Below are 10,462 nucleotides of genomic sequence, written 5' to 3'. Positions count from 1 at the left end.
AAAGAAAACCTATTCAAGGCAAAGCTTAGAATACAAATCCAAAAGCATTGGCCAACATTTCTTCTTTGTGTCATCTCTCCAGATGCTAATGAAGTCCTGATAGATGAGAGGCTTAAAATAAATAATTAGATTTTTTTAGAAAGATATATGTCTTATTGATCTAGTGTTGCTTCAATGCCTTCTGTGAAATTAAGCAACTGTATTTTACTATTGAAAGCAGCATAATAAATAAATAAAATAAATAAAAAAATTGAAAGGGCATTCAACATTCAACAAATATTAGGGAACTCTTGACTCTACACATAACTAGCTACATAGTCATGGACTTTAGCAAGACAGTTTGTGGGCCTTAGTTTTGTAGGTTGAATAAAGACCTTCTGAATATATTAGGTCTTAATCACCAGAACGTGTGAATATGTTAGGTTGGCAAAGACCACTTAAGGCTGCAGATGGAATTCAGGCTGACCTTGAGATGGTGAGATTATATTGTATTGTTAGGTGAGCCTAATGTAGTCACAGGCGTCCTTACAAGAGAAAGAGGAAAGCAGAAGACTCAGAGTCAAAAAGACGATGAAGATGCTACACTGCTGGCTTTGAAGACAGAGGAAGGGACCACAAGCCAAGAAATGCAGGAGACCTCTAAGAGCTGAAAAATGCAAGGAAGCATGTTCTCCTCTAGAGCCTCCAGAAAGCAAAGCAGCTTTGCCAACACCTTGATTTTAATCCAGTGAGACACCTTTTGAACTTCTAAACTCCAGAATCGTAAGGAAATAAATGTGTACTGTTTTAAATGACTACGTGTGTGGTAATTGGTTATAGCAGAAATAGGAAATTAATATAATTTTATATTCAATTATATTAATTATAGATTCAAGTATTTGCTATACGATTCAAATCATCTGTGCTAGCACACTAAATACTCCATCTCATTTAATTCTCTTGACTCTATAAAGTGGGTATTGAAGAAAACCCAGGATTAAGGAAGTAACTTGCTAAATGTCACAAATTGGTGGAGAAAATATTCAAATATTGTGTAAAAGTCTATGGTTAACTATTTAAGACATAGTCCTTGTCTTCAAAGATGTTAGTGGATTCTAATTTATTTATTTATTTTTTTTGAGATAGAGTCTTACTCTGTTGCCCAGGATGGAGTGCGGTGGCATGATCACAGCTCACTGCAACCTCTGCCTCCTGGGTTCAAGCAATCCTCCCACCTCAGCTTCCTGAGTAGCTGGAATTAAAGATGCCCACCACCACACCTGGCTAATTTTTTTTTTAGTAGAGACAAGGTTTCACCATATTGGCCAGGCTAGTCTCAAACTCCTGGTCTGAAGTGATCCACCTGCCTTGGCCTCCCAAAGTGCTGGGATTATAGACACGAGCCACTGTGGGAAGCCTGAGTTATTAATTTTATCATTTTTTGAATACTATGTTGGAGTTGGCAAACTTTTCTAAAAGTAGTAACTGAATATTTGAGGCTTTCTAGGCCAAATGTTCTCTGTTGCAGCACTCAATTTTGTCATAACATGGAAGCAGCTGGAGAAGCTATGTAAATCAAAGAGGATGGCTATTTTCCAATAAAACTTTATTGAGAAGAATAGGTGGTAGGCCAGAATTAGCTGATGGGCATAGCTTACCAACTACTGCTCTAGGAGAAAAGAGCTTAAATATAGGGAATTATTCTGCAAAATTCTTTAGCTGAATGAAGGTAATCTCCTGTGCATAGGCAAAGACTATTCCTGGAAGGTATAATTCATGAAGAATTGTGGTTTTTATACTAGTTTTTTTTTTATTGACTAGTCCCTTCTTAAAATGCTTCCTCCAACTCTTATATCTACACAGCAAATTTCCTACTCTTCTTACCTTCTATCAAGTCTTCTTAATGAGATCTGCCCTTATCCACTCACTTAAAATTACTTCTCCACCATCATTGCCTGACCAATGCCCTTTACACTGCTCTAATTTTTTCTCCGTAGCTATTACCTTATGAAATATAGCATGTTTATTTACTTTACCTATAATGTAATGTCTGTCTTTCCCTCATAAAAAATGATTTTTGACTATTTTGTTTGCTAATATATCACAGATCCCTAATATCATACCTGGTACATAGCACATTGTCAATAAACACTTGTTGACTAAATATTGCCCATGGTATCTTATTTTTTGTTAGGCCCAAATTATAAAGCATTAATTTACTTACACATAAAGTGCAAAAGTGACCAGAAGACTTTGCTTAGTATTAAATTTCATTTTTCATTGAGATATTGCACTTTTAGTTCCTTGTTCAACAAAAGCATCATTTTGATTAACCTAATGAATTGTCTTCCACTCTAAGGGAGATGAGGTTGTATATTTATATCTCTAAACCCACCTTCCAATGCAGTTCCAAATTTTTGTTGCTTTTCTCCCCAGAGACTTGCACATCAGTGGTCATAAAGCACTTTGAAAATACTTCAGAAACAAGTGGCTATTTAAATGCAAGCTCCAATATGATAATGAAGAAAAGGAGAGACACTGCAAGACACGAGTGAAAGATAAAGCATGCTTGTGTTTATCCTAGAGCTGTATTGGGATTCCTATAATGATTAATGATGCAATAATATAATAAGAACTCAGTGGCCATGAGGCAGTGGCATTTGCAAATAAAGAATGAGAGCGGAAAGTAATCAGCAGCAACTCCGAACTTAGTTAAGGTTCCAAGTTATGCACCATTTTTTATATCATGTTAGTTCATTTCCTTTCATATTACTACCCTAAATCATTTTGCTCTAAGGAAGAAAGAACAGCTGAGTTGAGTATGAAGATTAACGGGCAGTATATCTATTCCTGTTTGCTAGGATGAGCACCTAAAGTTTAGAAAGCAGATCAGAACTTCTTGGGTTTGCAAATTGGACTGGAAAATTGCCCAAGAACAGGTTTTCTGCTAAATATATATCCTACCCTGGTCAAACTGCAAATAAGGAAATGCTGGTCTTTATTAAATCAGATACAAGCTGTGAAGAGACCACAAAGATATAACTAGAAATCACAGCCAATTGAAAGAAACCAAGCTTTCAATAAAATTGAAAGCCTGATTACTTGAATGTGGGCTATTTATTAATCCCAAGTATGCTCCTCCAGACTTTTGAATCTCTCTTTCTTGATATTAGCTCTTTTTGGAAATCTCAGTCCTGCATTTCTGACCGCTTGACTTCTCCATCTGGGTATCTTGCCCAAAGGCCATTAATACCATAAACCCGACATATCCAAAATAGAATTTGTCACATTTCTTTTAAAATGACTGCTAATAACACCAGTCTCACAGATTTAATTCATTCTTCACCTACTTTATCTAAATCAGTTACCCAAATCACATAGATTCTATATTCTCTATGCCCTTCATATTTTGTTCATTCTCGCCCACATTACCCTAATATAGGTCTTTAGAACACTTCTACTTTGTCATTGTAATAGCCTTCTCACTGGTCTACTGCTTTCTTTCTCTCTAAAGCAACATCTTGCAACCAGATTAATCTTCCTAAATTATAGCTCTGACAATAACCTGCTCGCACACTTACCAGCTCTTCAATATCTACCAAATTAGGGATGAATTTCTTGTGTTTTTATTCAAGGCCTCCAAGATATTGTTGAACTACCTTCCCAACAGTATCTACAAGGCGCTGCCAAGAAGAGATCCAAATGTGGCCAAAACCCCCTTACCTATCCATTAATCTCACAGGTGAATGTCTTTGTTAACACTTTTCTATTTTCCTTAAAATGTTTCATCCTACTTCTGCTAAACATTCTTTATTCTTCATTTGTGTTTGTCTTATATTCTTGCCTTTTTCTAAATTAGGATAAGGACTATGCTTCAACCATTTTTGTTTCTTGTACCTTGCACAGTGAACCATATATAGTCAGCACTTGTTATATGCATGTGGAAACAAGTAAGCTAAAACAAGAAATGTAAGCGAGGATATTACTAACAGCTTCTAAAAGTCAGTTATTTGTGGTTTACGATCTTTTAAAATTTTGTTTTCAGTATCTGTTTAACACCATTCTGAGAATTCTGTAAAAAATATATATATGTAACAAAGAAGGCTGAAATTATTAAAATTAGTCGAATAGCAAAACAAATTTGTGACACAGAAAACAATTAAATGTTTCTTTATGAACACATTAAATAACAAGATCTAGCTATGTATCTATTAATGGCTGAAAGTTTGAAATGGTGATAAGTATAAAGGTAATGGCAAGATATCTGTAACTACAGTAGTGGGAATGGAAATATCTGTTAGGTATACCATTGACAAATACAGGTTCTGCTAATGCTGTTGTAATTTGTAACCTACATTTATAAACAGTAGGTTTCTCACTTCCACTGACAAACAAAAATATTAAATACTAAGTTTCAGTTAGAAGTTAATGAAAATAAGGATATAAACTTTCCATCCAAGTTCATGAACCCCTTTCTCTACTTTTGAGAGCTTTGGATCTTAGATCTTTTAACCAGAAGCTTTATCTTCTCAATCACCTAATACTGCAGTTGCATCTCTGTTACAGCATTTATATATAACATAGTTGTTTTAAAGCAAATTTTATAAAATATTTTAAAGGATATTAACATTGTTTTCAATAACTTCCAAGTCCTCCTGAGTCACTCTAAAATATCACAAAGCAGGCCAGGCATGGTGGCTCACGCTCGTAATCCCAGCACTTTGGGAGGCCAAGGCAGGCAGATCACTTGAAGTCAGGAATTTGAGAGACCACACTAACTGGGCACGGTGGCAGGCACCTGTAATCCCAACTAGTCAGGAAGCTGAGGCAGGGGAATCACTTGAGACCAGGCAGTGGAGGTTGCAGTGAGCCAAGATCGCACCACTGCACTCCAGCCTGGGTGACAGAGCGAGACTCCATCTCAAGATATAAAATAAAAGAGGCTAGGCATCGTAGCTCATGCCTGTAATCCTAGCACTTTGGAAGGCCAAGGTGGGTGGATCACCTGAGGTCAGGAGTTCGAGATCAGCCTGGACAACATGGTGAAACCCTGTCTCTATTAAAAATACAAAAAGTAGCTGGTCATGCTGGCGGGCACCTGTAATCCCAGCTACTCGGGAGGTTGAGGCAGGATAATTGCTTGAACTTGTGAAGCAGAGGTTGCAGTCAGCCAAGATCATCCCACTGTACTCCAGCCTGGATGACAGAGCAAGACTCTGTCTCAAACAAAAATAAATAAAATACAAAATGAAATATTACAAAGCAATCTACTTCATTCAAACATCTAAAATCTACAAACATGGACTCTGAGAGAAGAAAATTCCATAATATCTCTTTTACGCCTGAAAAAAATTTTATTTCCAATTAAAGTCATATTCTGAAATTCTGGGTGGATCTAAGATTTAGGGGAAACTATTGAAGTCATGACAAGTAATATAATTTTTTTTTCCCATGGGCTAATTTTTCCTAAATTAGCCTCTGATAGATGCTTGACAAGAGTATCTCAAATGTAGAAACAGGAATAGTGAAGCTGTTAATATTGTTTTCCATGGGCTTTAAATCCAATGGTTGGTATGTTTATAAGAAAAACAGAAGGCACACCAAAGCACACAGAGGAAAGGAGGTCATGTAATGGAGGCAGAGACTGAAGAAATGCAAGTTTAAACCAAGGAATGCCAAAGATCGCCAGAAACCAGCAGGAGCTAGGAAGAATCAAAGAAAGATTATTCCCTAGGACCCTCAGGCAACATCATGCTGCAGACAGCTTGATTTTAGACTTGTAGGCTCCAGAAATGTAAAAGAGCAAATTCCTCTTGTTTTAAGCCACCCAGTTTGTGGTAATTTGTTACAGCAGCCCAACAACAATAACAAAAAACGTACACTCCTTAATGTTTTAAAAAACAAAGATCATAGGAAATTACTATTTTAAGACCATTTTTTCCTACTTTTGTTTTTATTTTATTATTATTTTTATTTTTAGAAGAATGGGACACTGATTTGGGAGGAGTGTGGGGAGGAGGAGGAGCAAAGGCATAAGGAAATCTCTGCAAGTCACTGCTAAGCTAATGGAACAGTCAATGCACAAAAAAATAGTCTTTACAAAATAAGCTTATAAAACAAACTACAAGCCACAACAAGTAGCAACCAAAACCCAGAAAAAGGGAGATAATCTGATTTCTGAACATACCATAATATTTTTAAAATCCTATTTTTGACACAAAAATTACAATGTATTTTGCTAGATAATATTTGTTGGTTACTGTATTAGTCCATTTTCATGCTGCTAATGAAGACATACCCCAAGACTGGGTAATTTATAATGGAAAGAAGTTTAATTGACTCACAGTTCAGCATGGCTGGGAGGCCTCAAGAAACTTACAATCATGGTGGAATAGGAAGCAAACATGCCCCTCTTTACATGGTGGCAGGAAGGAGAAGTGCTGGGCAAAATAGGGGAAGCCCTTTCTACAACCATCAGATGTCATGAGTACTCACTATCACGAGAATAGCATGGAGGAAATCGCCTCCATGATTCAGTTACCTCACACTAGGTCCCTCCCATGACACATGAAGATTATGGGAACTACAATTCAAGATGAGATTTGGGTGGGGAAACAGCCAAACCATATCAGTTACAATTTTTAAAGATATTTTTAAACAAAAATTAAATACCCAGATATTAATACCACATATGTTTCACTCCAAACCTATATATATTTTCAAATGGATAGCACACTGGATAAAAACTTAGGCAGTGCAGTCAGATAGAACTGGATTTAAATTCAGGATTGACTTCTTATTATCGGAGTCCACGGGTAAAAGAACTGACACCATTAAGCTTCAGTTATTCATTCACGAAATGGATAAATAACAATACCTCATAACATTCTTGAGGTAATTAAAAGAGATAATGTGTATGTCTCTCAATTACTGATACATAATAGACACTTTATAGATGTTAGCTGCCAGTGATGTTATCATTATTATTATGTATTATTATTTTCCTGTGGGGAAAGCTTTTTTCTTGAAAAGTCCTTAGTGTCCCATAAAATTGGAACTTCCATCAGTATTTTTCTTCCCTTTTTTGGGGAGAAAACTGCTCCACAGGCTAAAAATTGATTCATCTTGCAGAACTAAGGCCATGATACAGTAACAATCCACCCACCAAGCTTCAGAGGTATAAAACATCAAGGATTAATTTCTTACCCATCTTATATGACTGTTGCAGATCAGCTCTTTTCATGTTTCCTGCTCTTAGAGACTCAGGTTGATTTAGTAACTACCATCTCTTTGGCAGAGAGTAAGAAATCTTCCTTCAAGAATAATACAAAATACCTTTTCTAACACACCATTGGCCAAAACAAACAACAGGGCCATGGATGCAGAAAAAATGCAAGTCCACCACATGCCAAAAGCAAAATAAAACATATTTGATAAACATTCCTGATGACCACTGCTATAGTTTGGATATGTCTCCCACAAAACTTGTGTTGAAAATTCAATCTTCAATGTAACAGCTTTGGGAGATGGGGCCTAATGAGAGGTGATCAGACATGAAGGCAGAATAAATGAATTTATGCCATTATTTTAGGAGTAGGTTTCTTATGAAAGGATGAGTTTGGCCCTGTTTTGCCTTTCTATCTCTCATCCTGTCTGCTCTTCCAACACTTGATGACAAAGCAAGAAAGCTCTTGCCAGATGCTGGTACCACTATCTTAGACTTACCAGTCTCCAGAACTGTGAGCCAATAAATTTCTGCTCTTTATAAATTCCCAGTCTCAGGTACAGCAGCACAAAATAGAGAAAAGCGAAAACTGGTACTGAAAAGTGGGGCTGTCCTGTAACAAATAACTGAAAATGTGGGAGCAGCTTTGGAACTGCGTAATGGGCAGACAATAGAAAAATTTAGAAAAGCAAGCTAGGAAAGGCCAAGATTACCATAAATGTAGGATTATGGGTGATTCTGGTAGGGCTTAGAAGAAGAGAAGAGCTGCAGGGAAAGTCTGAAACTTCTTAGAGATTACTTAAGTGGTTGTAATCACAATATTCATTAAAATATGGACAGTAAAGGCAATTCTGATAAGGTCTGAGCCGCAGATGAGGAACAAGATATTGGAAACTTGAGTGAAGGACATCCTTATTATAAAATGGTGAAGAATTTGGCTGAATTCTGTCCATGTCTGATGGCTTTGTGGAAGGCAGAATTTAAGAGTGATGAACGAGGATATCTGATAGAAGAAATAGCTAAGCAGCAAGGCCTTCTGGGTGGTTTGTACTTCTTTTAACTACACATAGTAAAATGAGAGAAGAAAAAGATGATTTAAAGATGAAGTTCATAATTAAAAGGGGAATATAATTTAGGGATTTGAGAGATTCTCAGACTGGCCCTGTGAAAATGAAAGGGCATTTTCAGGAGAAGAAACTGAGAGTGTGGCCAAGGACTGTTTGATAAGACAATTAATCTAGATAGAACAAAGCCAGAGGCTATTCATTACAATGGGAGAATGACCATTAAGGCACTTTGGAGATTACCACTGCTGCCCCTTCCATCAAAGGCCCAGAGTGCCAAGGCATGTAAGAAGGAAATTTATCAAAAGAGAGAACTAGTGTGGTAGGAGTTAAGAAATTATTTTAGACAGATAGAGAGAAACAGGGGTCCTAGGAAAGTTTCTATTTCTTTTTAAAGCATCTCCAGAAACATTTCTTATCTAGTAGAAAAGCCCTGGCTCTTAGACCAGGGCTGGAAACCTTTGATATTCAAATGCCAACCATTAGAAACTAGGTCCACCCAACATGGTGATTCCTACCATTGTCCTTTTGCCGTTGCCTGGCAACATGGCTGCCCCGACAATATCTCCATGTGTACAGAACATCATGGAGCCCTGTATTTGCATATTAAAGGCTAGGGTGGGAGGGCCAGTTTTTTTCACGGGCTACATGAATGATATGCCTGGTCAAACCAATCCCCTGAGCCATATGCAAATCAGACACCGCTTACTCCAGCCTGTTCATATACCTGGTTGGGTTCTGCCCCACTTGGGGTCTCTTCTCTCGGCTTTGGTGCTCCCCTCCCTCTCTCTCTGTAAAGGGGAGCTTCTTCCTCCTCCTTCTCCTTTCTTTCTTGCCTATTAAACTCTCTGCTCCTTAAAACCACTCCATGTGTGTCAGTGTTGTTTTCTCCAATTCGACGCAAGACAAAGAACCTGGTGTCCCTCCACTCATCGGAGCCATATCACTAGGACACCACTGGGAACTTGAGGCTTGCTGTCCAAAGCCATCTCAAGTCTCTATTCTCCGAATTCCAGTGCAGTGCTTCTCAGCTGCCACAGCCAATGCTCAAGTGGACCTGGTGCAGCTTCGCCAGCCACTGCATAAGGTACAAGCCATAAAGCTTGGCAGTGTCCACATGGTACTAATTCTGCAGAAGCACAGAATTTAAGAGCTGTGCAGGCATGGCTTCCTCTACCTAGATTTTAAAGGATGTTCCAGATAGCCTGGGGACGCAGGCAGAGACTTGTTACAAGGCTTTCTGCTGCAGAAAGCCTCTGCTAATACAGTGCCCAGCACAACTGTGGGGTACAAGCCACCAAAGAGTCCCCAGTAAGGCAGTGCCTGGAGTCATGAGAACAAGTTAACCTCAGACAGGTCCCGATAAAGACAATGTCTAATGGAGCCATGGGAGTGGGACCAATGCTGCTGCATGGGCTGAGCCCAGCAAAGCCATAAAGGCAGGACTGCTCAAAACTTTGGGAGCCCAACCCCCACCCCACTGTGCCATGGAGTCAAATAATTATTCTAAAGCCCTAAGATTTAATGTTGCTACTTGAGACTAGTTATCCCTTTCTTCTTGCCTGTTTCTCCCTTTTGAAATGGGAATGTCTATCCTATACCTGTCCCACCATTGTCATTTGGGGGTGATAACTTGTTTTGATTTTACAGGCTCACAAGAGGAGAATTTGCTTTGGGGTAAATTGTGCCTTGAATCTCACCTATATGTGATTTAGATGACACTCTGGACTTTGGACTTTTGAGACGGTGCTGGAATAAAATAGGACTTTGAATTTATTGGAATGCAATGAATGTATTTTGTACATAAGAAAGACATGAATTTCAGGGGCCAGGGACAGAAGGCTATTGTTTGAATGTGTCCCCAAAAAAGCATGTGTTGGAAACTTAATCCCCAATGCAACTGTGTTGGGAAGTGGCGCCAAATGAGAGGTGATAAGGCCGTGAGGGCAGAGTAAATTAATGCTATTGTTGGAGTGGGTTTGTTATCATGGTAGCTAGTTCCTTATAGAAAGGTGAGTTTGGCCCCCTTTGCCTCTCTCGCACTCCTCCTTTTTGCCCTTCTCCTATGATATGACACAGAAAGTAGGCCCTCACCAGAGGCCAGCAGCTTGATCTTGGACTTCCCAGCTTCCAGAACCATGAGTTAATAAATTTCTGTTCCCTAAAAATTGGATGACTTATACTCTGATTTATA

This window comes from Piliocolobus tephrosceles, chromosome 13 (genome assembly GCF_002776525.5).
Source record: "Piliocolobus tephrosceles isolate RC106 chromosome 13, ASM277652v3, whole genome shotgun sequence".
In the NCBI taxonomy this organism is placed as follows: Eukaryota; Metazoa; Chordata; class Mammalia; order Primates; family Cercopithecidae; genus Piliocolobus; species Piliocolobus tephrosceles.
Note: the sequence above shows the minus strand (reverse complement) of the source record.